Source organism: Limulus polyphemus, unplaced genomic scaffold, assembly GCF_000517525.1.
Source record: "Limulus polyphemus unplaced genomic scaffold, Limulus_polyphemus-2.1.2 Scaffold451, whole genome shotgun sequence".
In the NCBI taxonomy this organism is placed as follows: Eukaryota; Metazoa; Arthropoda; class Merostomata; order Xiphosura; family Limulidae; genus Limulus; species Limulus polyphemus.
The window spans coordinates 149,701-164,426 of NW_013666061.1; the positions used below are offsets into that span (position 1 = coordinate 149,701).

At 30.9% G+C, this 14,726-nt stretch overlaps 1 protein-coding gene across 5 annotated transcripts in view; it reads right to left on the minus strand.

Moving 5' to 3' along the window:
• The window catches only part of LOC106458360, a 142,917-nt gene that overhangs the window by 24,446 nt on the left and 103,745 nt on the right, over window positions 1-14,726 (minus strand). The window lies entirely within an intron of this gene.

The window sequence follows — 14,726 nt, forward strand, 5'->3', positions numbered from 1 at the left end:
TTTTTTTTTTTTTACTTTTGATACTATACAAATATAGTAGTCTACTTAAATTATGATTACAAACATACAAACATTTGAAAAATTGTAAACACTTTGAATAAAGTTGCACAAATAAAAATGATAGGTGTACAATTTGGAAAAAAATTAACAAAAGATTAAGAACAAGCTACTGAATTCACTATTCACATACAAAATGCTTTGAAGTTTAAAACAGTTTAAATCTACTTTATAAATATTACATGTAACAATTTCATTCAATCAACAATGTATATATTCTTAAAATATAGTTAAACTTCTTCTGCCGTAGCAACTTAATCGGTCAAACAGTATGATGTCAGTGCCATAGCACATATGTAAGAATAATGTAAAATACCCACAGTGTGTTTTTTACTAAACAGTTATTAATCTTTATTTTAGTTAATTATGCATAACCAACATAAATACAGGCACTGGCAAGAATGTACAACCAACCAATGTAGCTGAGCTGAGAATAGCAGACATGCAAACTTCAGAAAGTATTTGTGACGGAGAAAAGTGTTGCAATCCTGCTAACGCACACTACAGAAACCCAAGATTTTCATTTAAGATCATGTGACCCTGTGCTTGATAAGAAACAGATATAAGATCTACCAACTATGAGACTCAAACATGATAGATTTGGTACACAAGTACAAAAACACACTAAATTTGTAATGAAATAAATCAAGTATTAGATAAAGATAATGCAATAATGGCCCATAAAATACTTAATACACTTAATGAAAGTTTAGATTATTTGATAAGAGAATAAAAACTAGTTACAATAATTATAACACTAGCTACCAATGAAGCATAAACTACTAATTAATAAAAATGGAGTTTAATTAGCGTAACAAAGCATTCTAATACAGAAAGTGATGTTTTCTATAAACTGGAAGAACATGTGTATCCACCCCAAAGACAACTAAGTAGACATTAGATGAAATCAAAGCAAATTATCATCTACAATTACCAGTTACCATTACACAGTGATGAAATTTACATGTAATACACTTGAGCAGATAAAAGACAATCTCTGTAAAAAAAAATAACTTAAAAATGTCCATTGAGTTTCAAGTGATCATCATATTTATTTAGAAATGACAGAATGGTTTATTAAATTGTATTACACAACATACTGGAATTTGTAACCTAAACTCTAATATTTTCAGCACCAACATTGTCATGTAATTGTGTGTTACTTCTATGATTATCATTCCTTAGTTGTTATATTTTCGTAGAACTAAAATAAAGAATTTGATTATTGTTCAAGATAATTAGAATTATTTATCTTCGGTACAAAGTCATACATACAATAGTATGATCACAAAACAACATTATTAAGCTTAAAGTGATTATTTATAACTTGTTAGAAATTGTTCAGTACATGGACAAGACGCAAGTTTATCAAGTTTTAGCAAGTAAAACTAAAATATATAATTATCAAATTAAACAGAAGAATACTGACCAAGAATAAATTATTAACAAGTAAAGAAATGAAAATCTTTAATGAGGTAGTTTTAGATACACAATTTCTAGAACTCAAACATGTTAAAATATGTGCATTATTTAAACACATATAGCTTAGAACTAACACAACAATAATTTATCAATATTAGAACCTGTTACATGTAGACTTATATTACAAACTCCAAGCTTTGTTATAACTTACAGAATGCCAAGTCATCAGGCAAGTCCAAATAACAGGAAAATTAAAAACACATTTCTTACTCTGTCTTTACAATTGACCAACACATGCCAGCAAACAATTATGATTTGCTTAAAATATTAACTAACAACTTGGCCATTGTCTTGTGTGGCAGTTCTCAAAGACAGATTTAGCACAGACAAAGACTGGACATACACAGGTACACTGACCTTGTTTCTTTTCCCTGAAGACTTACCTAGATAAAAATGTTAAAAAATATGCCTAAATGTAAACACTTATACATGTCATAGTTTATATCTCCACCCTATCTCAGTTGTTCTTCAAATTATTGGATTTAGACTTAAGAGTTTGAACACTTAATGTTAAGGGCTTTCAAATACACTATCACATTTCTCTCTGTTGAGTAAAGATATATTACAAACACTTGTTGTACTAACCTTAATTTTGATTGTGTTCTGTGAATAAAGATTGTTACTGTGTGCAAACTACTGTCCAGTTTCCTTCTGTCAGACAAAGTCAGTGAATACCACAATGATAGTTCTTCTGATAAGAGTTAGCACACAGAATCACGCACACAAGGAGCAATAAATTTTGAAAAAACAACAAAAAAAACAAACTCAAGTGCTTTCAATTAGTCAGCTATTCAAAGCCACTCAAGTTTTCAGTCTTTATATTTTGGAATACAATGCTATTTCTATCATTGAAAGAACCCAAAAGTTTCATTTACGGGCTGCTCTTTCTACTGTCTAGTCTTGGTGCAATAACTTTACTCCATAGAATACAAGTAGGAATGTGGCAACATTTATAAAAACTGTATAAAACTATTATTAGAATATTCAGTAAATATTCTCTGCTAGTCCTTACCCAATGTAACATTTAGTTTTCCAAGTGAGAAAAAAAAATTATAGTGTTTTCACTTTAATGGAAAAAATTTACAGTAATAATAATCAAAATTAAAAGTACAAGTGAGTTAGGAACCATATAGATCCTCATGTGATATCGAAACACATTGTATTTTTGCAGAGAATATAGGCACTATATGCTTAGCCTCCGAAGCTGCTTTCATATCTTATCTTTTACAAGGAATTTCAAACATTCACGAGGCAATTTGTTTACATAAAAGATTATCAAATTTTTGCAAAATATACCACCCTTGTTTACCATTATAGTTAACTGTGCAAGTAAGAACTTCACTTAAATGCTCATGCCTTCTTGTCAGTGGTTCATGTTTATGATTAACAGACAAGCTATTTTGTGAACTATGTAGTTCTGAAAACTGTATTTTTCATAGTTAAAGCTACTATTTTGCAAGTGTCAACAATCCAAAGAGTAATGGAAATATTTATCCTACTTATAGCTTAGTTAGAAATTCAGATAAATGATGGTAGTTTGGGACATTCTATTTTAGTGCCCAATATATTTCTTTGTATTCTAAATGCATATATGAAAGTCACATGAATTACTTTTTGGGCAATGAATACAATTAAAAAAAAAAGAAGGCTTATGAAATTAAACAACCAAGTGCAAATCAATGTACTGCTAAGGTAAGTGCTAAATTGCTTGATTTTCATATACACTTTTCATTTTTTGTTACACATTCTTTAACTACAGAAACTAAAATGTACAAATTAAAAATTAATAGTTTAAAAAATTTAAATTAAAATAAATGTTACTAACTAACAAGCAGAAACTCTTAGCAAGAAAACTTGTCATTGAATTTGTTATAAGATTTGGGGGTACCTGTTGAACTTCACTCAGATCAGGAACAGAAGTTCGAGTCAGCTTTCTTTGCAGAAGTGTGTCAAATCATTGAAATCAAAAAGATTAAGCCAACAGTTCTTTAACTTTCATTTGATAGAATGATGAAGAGACACAACCTCTCACTTTTAAATCAATTAACCATTCATGTGGTTGAACATAAGAAAATGTGGGACCAAGATCTTTCACACCAACTCGAGTTACCAAACAACATGGCATCATCACTGATGTTTGAAAGAAATTAAAATACCATTGGACCTTATGTACTCACACAATGAGAACCACCATTCAGCAACATTTTACACAGAATTTACAGTAAAACTAAGGAAAATCATTGATACCAGACATGTCTTTCACCTGAGAAATACTTTTTATGATGTGAATGCTGATAAAATTGTATTTCATAGATGTACAATCCACATTGTGAGAGATGACTAGTTTCAGTGGTGAATTTCTACAGTTACTCACCACTATTTAGTACCATGATTATTTGATCTGCTTTTCGTCCAACCCAAACTTTCCATTGTAGTGTCAGAAAGCAGATGCATTACAACTCACAAAATCTAAACAATCAATAAACATTCTTCAAATAAACCAATAAAACACCTAACAACATTTGTTCTTGTTAGCAACAAGACCATTAATAGAAGTTCTTTAGTGACTTCATTGTCAATCATTATTAATTATTAAAGCAAACGGGTAGTTTCATTTGGCTGTGTGATTCATATGACTGGTCAATAATGATAAAATTGCATGTTTTATTGACTGATGTACTCTGATTGGTACCAGCCCCTGACATTATCATGTAAAATGTCTTATTGTCATCACTGGAATGGGAAGCAAAGAAAAACAAAGACATATGAGATACATTTATAATTATGAAATTTTTAATCTAGTTCCTAAAACCATCAAAATAATGGTGGTATCTATCTTCTTGTTTTTCTAAATTATATCATAAATAATACACAATCAAAACCTTTTGTTGTATGCACGAGTACTGACAGTTTTTGTTCAGAATTACATCCCTGACCAGCTCCAAAGTTAAACAGATGTTGGAAAGAACCCTACTCTGTAGTCAGAATAATCAATGATGTGCTTTATAGAATATAGGTCAGATGGTTTAAGCCAAAGTTCATTCACTGTGATTGTCTTTGAAACCATGTCATCATGAAAACAACCAGTTTGTGAACTTAAAAAAAAGCTATGCCAAGGGTTAAATGAATTTGCTGAAGAACAAAGATTCCTGTCAAAGTCACTTCCACTGTATCACCAACAACAGAACCATCAATACATTCCTTTTACCTGATCTCTTGTGACAACACATCAACTGATGGTAAAGAACAAGAGGTCATTTCAATTTCATATCATAACTGTAGGAAAGAAAACTACCAAAATTATTTGGCAACTAGAACATTTAGCTTTCAAAACATATCACTGTAATGTACTCTTGAAAAGAAACATTTTGATATATAATTTTTTCCACAATTAACCATTCAAGATGTATAGAGTACGACAGACATTTGGGTAATATATATTGATAGATAGATAACAGTAGTTCTCAATCAATTATCTGTGGAAATGTAGCATAATTATGGAAGGGAAGCAGGAACAGTATATAGATTCCACTATGGCCCCCCAAGTTTAAAATGAAAAAAATCAATTTAATTTTGAGAGCCGCTGACATATAATGTAAAAATAACTATGGCATACTTTATTAGTGTATAAAGAGATACATTTATCCACGGCATAGAGAGGTTAAACCTATGATACATACAACGAGAAACAAGTAAAATCACATTTACTGTCTCAAGCAGCTAACTACACTAGTAACTACATGGTTTACTAATGTACTGCCATCTAGGAGTTGAAAATATCAATTATTAATTTCATAATAATGAATCATGGCTATGGTCAGTAAAGTAAACCACATTCCAATTTGCATGTGTGGAATCATACCTTGTCTGTTCAGTACAAGCATATATTTACACAGAACTCTTAGAGACAACCGCAGTATGATACCGTAAAACATGTTTACGACACGTGGTAAGCTATCTGTAACTACAGCCAGACATTTCTGCTACCAATTGCTAATTATAGGTACTGTCCTTAGTGGACAACATCAGAAAATATGTAGAAAACAGCCTTCTCATTGCAATACAGGACAGCCTATGTTATTTTCAAATCCTTTAAAGCAGAACTAATGTCACTGTATATTTGGAAAATCTGCAGATCATTCATATCTGATTACATTCTCTTCAATGTAAATATGACCTGAAAGCCACATATGTATACACCAAACACTTCCAATGTACAAACAATTAACATTTATTACAAACTTTTCATCAAAAGGACTGTAGTTTTTTGTTTTTTTTTTGACTTACAGATGTATTAGACTTTCTCTAATAGTTGGTTCAGGCTAAAGTGATGTACAGCTTCATGTTGTCAATGTGTACAACATGTGTCTGTGTATCATACGATTGCTGGAGATCTTAAGTTGTTGAAAAACAAGACATCATACAGCCTAGTCCAACTTGAATCTACTTGCTCTCAAGCTGCAGCTCAAACTGGTATTATTTTAATGTTCTTTTAGAACTTCTGTTTTGATCTGGCCTTACTCAGTTATTATCACACAAGTTCACATTCATCAACCAACTTAACTATTCCATAGATTGTGGAAAGTATGCACAGGGTGGTGGTTCATACATCATACTCACTGAGAGCTAACTTCACATCTGAACATTAGCCAACAGACTGTTGTTTTGTTCTTTAATATGTCATCAAGGTACAGGGCATTCATTTTAGACAATTTTATCAGAACTATGCAAGTATATATTTAACAGCCTGCTCAGCCAAACCATCACCGACGATTAGAAATCATAAAAGGAAATAACATTCTCAAGATTAACCAAATGAAATGTTGTGTATCATCTATATCAAAATATTGAGAATATTGTCATTCTCTGATTTCTAGTTTAAACAAGTCTCAAGATACCTCAGTTCAACGCATCACTGAGGATGATATGGTAAAATACACATTTTCACCTCTCCCAATAATTTGCACAACGCAGCAAAAAGCAGACTTAAATTTTGTTCCATGATATATGTGGAATTATCCATATTGGCTCACATATCAGCAAATATCTGAGATGAAGCATCAGGCTTCAACACATTTAATGAAACTAACAATAAAAACCAGCACATATCAATTATCCTTATCCAGTACATCATCTTGCACTCTCAACTGTTCAAATGTGCAATTGGTTTTGTGTAGCCATAATGCATTCTCTCATCTAAAGTTGTGTATTGTTTTGTTGTATAACAAGCAGCACACAAACATTAGGTCTGAGCTCTTCACTTCCTTCCTTTAAATTTCTGATTAGTCAACCTGTTAGTGGTACCTTCACTTTCTGCATGGTTCAACACCACTGGTGTTGAAATGGCTTTCACAGTAACATGATATCCTGAATCAGATAATTTAAATGTACAAGCTTACCAAGTATGATGAGATAATCCACTTGTGTTATGCTACTACACCATTGATGTTTTAAAATGAAGTTGCATTCCTGCAACATTACAATCCAAATTTCAATAGTACCTTCCAGGATTTTGAGGATAACAAACCATTTCAGTTATTAACAGTCCATCTGAACAGTTATAAACTTCCTACTGTACAAATAGTCATGCAGTACAGTATATGTGGCTGAACACTAAGATACATTGATGGACTGGTGGTGGCATGGCTTCCTTTTCTTGTGACAAATATTTTACTAGAGAACAGCACGCTGTAGTATAAACTGAAAGTAGTATATTACTCCTTAAATAATTATCTCTGTTAGTTAAATATTCAATGGCACACTATAAGACATATATTACTATATAATTTTTGTAATGAAACTTTAGCTGCTATTGAGTGTAGTAAAAAAAGTATCATAACATTTCACATTTTTAAAGACAAGTAAGGCTAATCAGAGTTGTACCACAGACAAACATTTTACAGAGTGGACTAAAATTATTATGCAGAATGAGTCCCAAAAATGAAGAGGAAACCAAAATATCATCATGGTCAAAACAAACAAACATACTTGTGCCATATTAGGAGCAAAACAAAGCTAAGCACAAGTTAAGACCAGTTTCTAAGCCTTAGAAATACAGACAGGTTAACTCTCTCACTGAAAGGTTGATGGAATACATCAACCTTGTGGCCTCAAATTGACCAAAGTTTCCATAGTATAACTTTTAATATGTTTTGTATATCTTCATGAAATTTGGCAAGCTTACAATAAACATTACAAGTCTTTTGTACACAAAAAATCAGATTGTTTAAAGAAATATTTTTTTCTAAAAATTTTTACATGAACATATGGAATCAGTATTAACTGCTTCGAGAGCTAAGTGATTTACATGGTAAGATCAAAAATAATTTTCATTTGCTTAATTTCTAAAACATCCAAATACACTTTTTTTTTCAACTGAAACTTTACATTATATCTGTTATTTTCTCTACTCTAACTATATACATTCAGTCACTATGATTGACTTTCTAACCACTAAATCACTCAGAAAATACAGCTCAAGTTACTGTATTGAATTACATAACACGAGCTGCTTGAGAGCACACCTCGTGAAGAATTATAAATATTTTTCATTACCTTACTTAATTTAACCAATATAACTTAACAAGTTCCTATTTTTTTCAATTGAGTTACTTTTATAATAAATAAAACATACAAGAAAAACACAAAATATGATACTTACCTATGTCATTTTGTTTTACTGCTGTCAACTATCATTGAAAGGTAAGCCTATTTCCTTTTTTTGTTAATACTAATGATACTAGTACACTAAATAATTATTTAATTAAATAATGCACCTAAGAACAAAGAATAATAACATGTACAAAGCAAACAATGTCCTATAACTATCAATTTATCTGGCTTTCTAACTGGGAAATAAGAACCTTTGAAAATTTCTCTTGTGGTATCCACAATGACAAGCTTATCTAAATTTATAAACTGGAGGCAAAATAGACAATACTCTGTACAGAAAATAATATATATCATTTGGTAAATTAAAAACAGAATAAAATTTGACACAAACATGCTATAGTTGTGCTATGTTGACAGTGATTTTTCAGGATGTGGATCATTTGGTTCTACTAAAGAACTAAAACAGATGGTGAATCACTGGGAGTGCTTTGGAAAGGTGTACTGTCATTTCTGGATATTAACATAGGAAATCCAAGAGACCAGTGCTACAATGGAGCTGCAAACATAGAGTCCTTACAGCAGTCACCTATCATATTTTGAAGAAGCCCTTTTGCTAATGTATGTGCACTGTTATGCGATATCCTTAATTTTTGCACCATGTAAAAGGCTAGAAATAAGATAACCACTATTTTATCCTTGTATAGCTTTTTCAAGGGAACTCCTAAATCTCACGCAATCTTTGAAACACAGCAAATGTTTTTTTTAAGAGCAAGCTATTTTAAAATCACTGATATAATATGGAGTCAACATGCTGATCCACTAAAAACCTTAATTTTTGAACCAGTTGTGGCAGTCTTGACTGGATTTTCACAGTGAAGTGCGACATGGTGAAACTAATGGCATAACAGCATCACTAACCAGCTTTCAATGTCTGTTTTCATGCCTTCGGATGCAGGAAATTCTGATACAATACAACATGTTAGTTAAGCTATGCAGGCTTCAAGTCTGAACTAGGATTTTGTTATGGAACTTGCTTCTGTTATGGTGGAAATGACTACATCCATGAAAAAAGAATATTTCTCAAAGTTATGGTAACATCCATTTGACATCTACACACAAATGAATAACAAGATCCACACCTGCCATGGCAGAGACGCATATTCTCAAAAGTTTGGCAGATACAACTGAATATGTGCAGATATGAAGTTTTATTTCAAGTTTTTGTTAAAAAAAGTAAACAATATAAAAGTTTAATCATAAGGACATGGAAGTACCAGTTATCTTAAACAGCTTCATTACATCATCTACCAGAAGCAACCAATCTTCAACTAGTGACTTCAGATATCATGGGAATCCTGTATTTATGCACAAACATGGTATGGCTGGTTTCAATTACTAGTGCTTCATTTTTATGCCAATAACTATTCCAGTTGGTAGCTATATAGAAATGTTCGTAATAACAAATCAAAATTGGTAAAAATTTGACTTTGGACTATGGTTTCTGAAGAGAAAACAATGTGTTTTGTGTGTTACTTTCCATTACTGCATCAGTTGATAGCCACAAATTATAGACTTTGTATAGCATCACAGAAATCTGTGTTTATTACACAAAAAAAATGAAATCTTCTTTCATATGCATTTCATTGTTTCTGGGTTCTTAATGGCCAGCTTTAGATATTTTTACACAGTTCAGCTGCATACTTGATCAACAGGATATGCTAGCAAATAGCTTCTGCAACAAGTCCATCCCACTAACATACAAGAAATAAACACCATTCTGCAAGAAACAGCACTGAGAACAAGATAAAGTTTTACAATTCTTTTCACTTTGTTCAGGTACATTGATACACTGCAAGGTTGAGCAAAACTCTGACAGTTCTATTGTCTACCATAAGATCAATATCATGTCTGCATAACCTTACAGACACATATAATGCTATGAATAATCTTGTATGTACTGAGCTGACTACCTTATCTTCAGGCAGATGCAGACTGCTGCCCTCTCCCAAATGCATGTCAAATCCAACCCAAGCTTTTACTAGTTTAACAGAATTAAAGTGAAGTAGTAGCAGAATGCATACTTTGTGTTGACCCTACTGTACTTGCTTACCAGTCTGAAAGAAAACAGGATACTGAGAGTTCTGCTTCCAGAGACTCGACTGTCACCCATTAACCCTCCTATTATGTTTTGGTCTGTTTGTCCTGACACTGGTTTCCATAACATTATGATACAATTAAATATATCCGAGTTTATTATCATAAGAGCTTGCATTAATTTCTAATATTTAACATGAAAGAGTAAAAGCTATCTGAAGAAAAAATATTTATTCATTCAATATGAACTGATGCATAAAAAATGTAACTAAATTCTAAACATAATAGGAGGGTTAAACAAGCACCCTATTTCTGCTGAGACTAGCATCTGTAGAGGTTTTCCTATTGAATTCTAGTTCTGAATCTTATGTCCTATACTGTATCATAACCAACTTTTGTTGCACCGTGTATAATTATGAATACAGTCCAAACAAAAACATACAATGAGATCACATTTTTGTAATTTCAAAACCATACAGGTTTGAGTGAGGGTGAAGTTCATGTTATAAAAATTACCAAAATCTTAGGTTTAACTATTAAGTTTTTGATTAACTCAATATTAGTACAATATAAAAAATATTTCAACTTTATATTCCTTAAATTTAAAACTATCACAAGTGTTAAAAACGTTTAACAAATTAATTTAAAAAACATTATTTCAATGACAACATTCAACCATTTTGACTTTGTTTTCAATCCTTAAATCCGTATTCTTCCCCAAAAAAGTTAGAAAAGCACTTGGGCAAACAGAAGTTAATTATTTCTATATTTATTTTGCTAAGTAAAAATTGTATAAAAATTTAAAAATTCTGCTCGAAGATTTATAAACATATTTTAAACAATGGTATTCAGACTTTGCCTGTAGCTATTTTCAAATCTGTTCGTTAGTAGTTCTCATTTTTTTTATGACCTCACAACATGTAATGTGAAGGAAGATGTATAATAAAAAATCTTCACACATTGAATAAGAATCTTGAGAGAAACAATACTTGGTGAATTGTATTCTCAAAATATGACAATTTATTAGAAAATAAAATCTAGACTTTGGGCTGGGCAGAAATCTTGTAAAAGCTTGAAAAAGGCTTTATTTACATGCAAAACTCCTTCTAGATATACAGAAATGCAAGTTTGACCCCCCCCCCCCATTTGTCTTTGCAAATTACACTAATCGTTACAAAATGATAGAATATGAATTCTAAAATATCTGAGTAAACAATTGTTAAAACAGTTAGAATTTCTATTTTTGTTGAAATTTGATAAGCAGGTTTGCACACACCTGAAAGGTGCTCACTGGTCAAAATATGGTTAAAATAAAAAGGTCTTAGGTCATTTTGGTGAAGAGCATTTATCAGAATTTAATGCATTGTTCTGCTTTTCACTGTTGATGTGAGAATAAAGAAATATTATCAAGTCTGAATGCCTAACCTGTTACTGAATCCAAAGCTATAATTTATCAGCACAGATGAAGATGACCCATCAATTACAATATTAAGCTGTAAATTTAGAGACCCTATTCCCATGAAATATGTACACTCATTATGTAACAAAGAAAACTAATACACCTGAACATTTAAATCTCAATACGAAGCAGCACTGACACTAATTTATTCAACTACCAGTTATATCCAACAACTTATGTAACTGTAAATTAGATATACAAGCACAATATATTGGGGAAAGATAGTTAGAAAAAAATCAAACCTCTTCTATAAGTTAGTATAAATACATATATCGTCATTCATATAACCATTTTAATTTTATAAGATTTTGCACTTTATTTACAAGTTCTAGATGAAAAAGATGGGCTAAAACTTAAACAACATTAATCCTGTACTATGAACTGTCTTTCACATTAACAGGCTTGTCCAAAGACTGATCTATTTTCACATTTTGTTAATTAGATGAATTATTCATTAATAAGTAGTATGGATATAGAAAAGTGTGAAGCTGATTTTCTTTTTGTGTTAATTGGGCTTGCCTGATGACATGGTATTGTGGGAAAACTTGATGAAGTTTAGAATTATATTTCCAAGCAAAGCTACTTCTTGGTCGGACTTGCTCTTATTTTGAGTGAAGCTGTGGTTCAATTTGGTTCCATTAATCAGTATTTAAAGCCACAGCAGCTAAAAGCTGACCTGAGGAACAGATATGTATTTATATTTATAATAGACATCTTTTCAGGTGTCAATTGGTGTTGGGTCTTTTGTAGTTTATGTCCAATCTCTTTCCTTTCAGGCCAAGTCGGACTTATTCACATTCAAGTCCAATTACTAGTGATTGGTCACTAATATTAATTTAATCTTGATAATTAAAATGCTTTAAAGCATACTATTGCCATGTAAAGCTGATTCCTTAACCTTGAAAATTTTTTTTACATAAAATATTGGGCAGAACTTGAACATATAAATACCTTGAATTTCAAACATTATGTGTAGTTCCTTGACTGTCAAGTTAACAATGGTCAAGAGTAAGACTTATGCATAAACATAAGTACAAATTTTTAATGTAGACTGGATTTTATGAATCACTTTATGCTGATAAGTGAAACTGTTTTCATGTTAGAGATTATCAAATATTCATTTTACCATAATTTATTTTCATGAACTTTCCCTTTTGGCAAAGAAAATAAATAAGAACAACAACAAATAATAAAAAAAAATTCCCCCTATTTATCTGTTTATTTTTTTTATATGTCCATGGAATGGACACATCTATAAACTTTCAGTACACCCATATCTACGATAGCTTTAATTTTTACAAGAATTAAAACCACAATCACAAATTTATAAAATGCAATCCTTACTTTGACCTACATTTAAGTGTATAAAGCTGCCAGAGTAGGGACTAAACTTTATAAATTTGTGATTTTTGGTTTTAATTCTTGTTTCATTACTTTTTTGTAGCAGGATACCTACTTCATTTTAAAATTCATAACTTTTTAATACTCTTGTTTGTATGTTTTTTGTTATACCTGAATAAAGTATATACTTTACCTTTACATATCGATGAATAGACATGCAACAGTTTCTAGTGTCATCTGTTGGGTTGAATTGGATTTAAAAGATATTTAAGTACGTGCATGATATGTTTACTATTTATCAAAAAATATGTTTACATTTATCAGAATATCAAAAGCAGATACCCACAGACCAATTAAGTATGCTGAAGAAATCTTGTAGTGATAGTCCAAGTCGTCTAGGGGCTAGCCCCACTGACATCATCAGGTAGGTAGGCAGGTAGTACACAAAAAAGTTACTGCTTTAGAAATTTTTGAATCGTTATATTAAAAGTGTTAGTGACATTTTTAGCATACTATTAGTATATATGTGAATAATACATCGTAACCAACACTTTGAATGGTTGGTTTTTCAATAGGGTGTTTTTTCGGCATGTGAATGGTTTGGAAACCTTGCAAATCCCTACTATATACTGTTTTCAAGGTCATAGTTAAAAAATTAAGATCTCAATAGTATACACCCAGTGTTACATTATAACAAGCACTAAGGTTCTTTCAGATAATACTGTAACCACATAGAACTGTCAAAGCACAGTTTTTATCTGTACATGATGCTGTGACCCTTGAGAAAGGCAAACTGAAATACTGGGTTTGAATAAACTTGCTACTTTCTGGAATGTGATCAGTCATTTTTATTTTGTAAACATGGTTTCAATCCTCTAGTCTGCTGTGCAAAGTTTAAAAACTTCAGTACCATAACTTGAGCAATTGTCTCAGCAGATGCTATAACTTTGTTATGCAGGTTTAGTAGATAGACACAGTTCATAGAGCAATAGGACAATAAAATTTAATAAAAACAGATGTAAACTATTACTTAAGACTGTTCAAGATAAATAATTGTAATTTTCTGTTATATCTTGAAGTCACAGAAAAAAAATTGGGTAATTTTAGATTTATTTCATATTTATCTGTAGCATATATATGGCCAGTTAAAATGGACTGGGCCCATATACTATTGGAGTAGAGAAAATTACCAATAAAATATAACAGTTTTACTGGAAAACAAAACTGTTGATATTCATTTATGAGGTTCTGAATGTTATACAAAGGAAAACTAAAAACTGTAAGATGAAAAAGTATTTTTAATCGTAGTATGAAATATATCTTGCAATAAGACCAGTCAGAGTCTAAGTCAGACAATAAATCCATAAATTCAGAGAAAAATCTTTAGTAAAAATACTTGTTTAAATTAATTTGATTTTTTGTGTACAAAAGATTTGATGTTTACTAAAGATCCTAGAGAATTATTTACAAAGACAATCATACAATTAAGTAAAAGATGTTTGAAAACAGGTCAAATTTATTGAAATCCAGTGTTCCATGAATACTAAAACAATTGGTTAAGTATAGGTTCATGACAAAACTTGCAAGACTTATATGGATATTAAATGTAAAAAAAAAGATTACACGTTAAATATGTATCAGTAAGAATCCATGTATATGTAATAAATATTGTTAACATCAA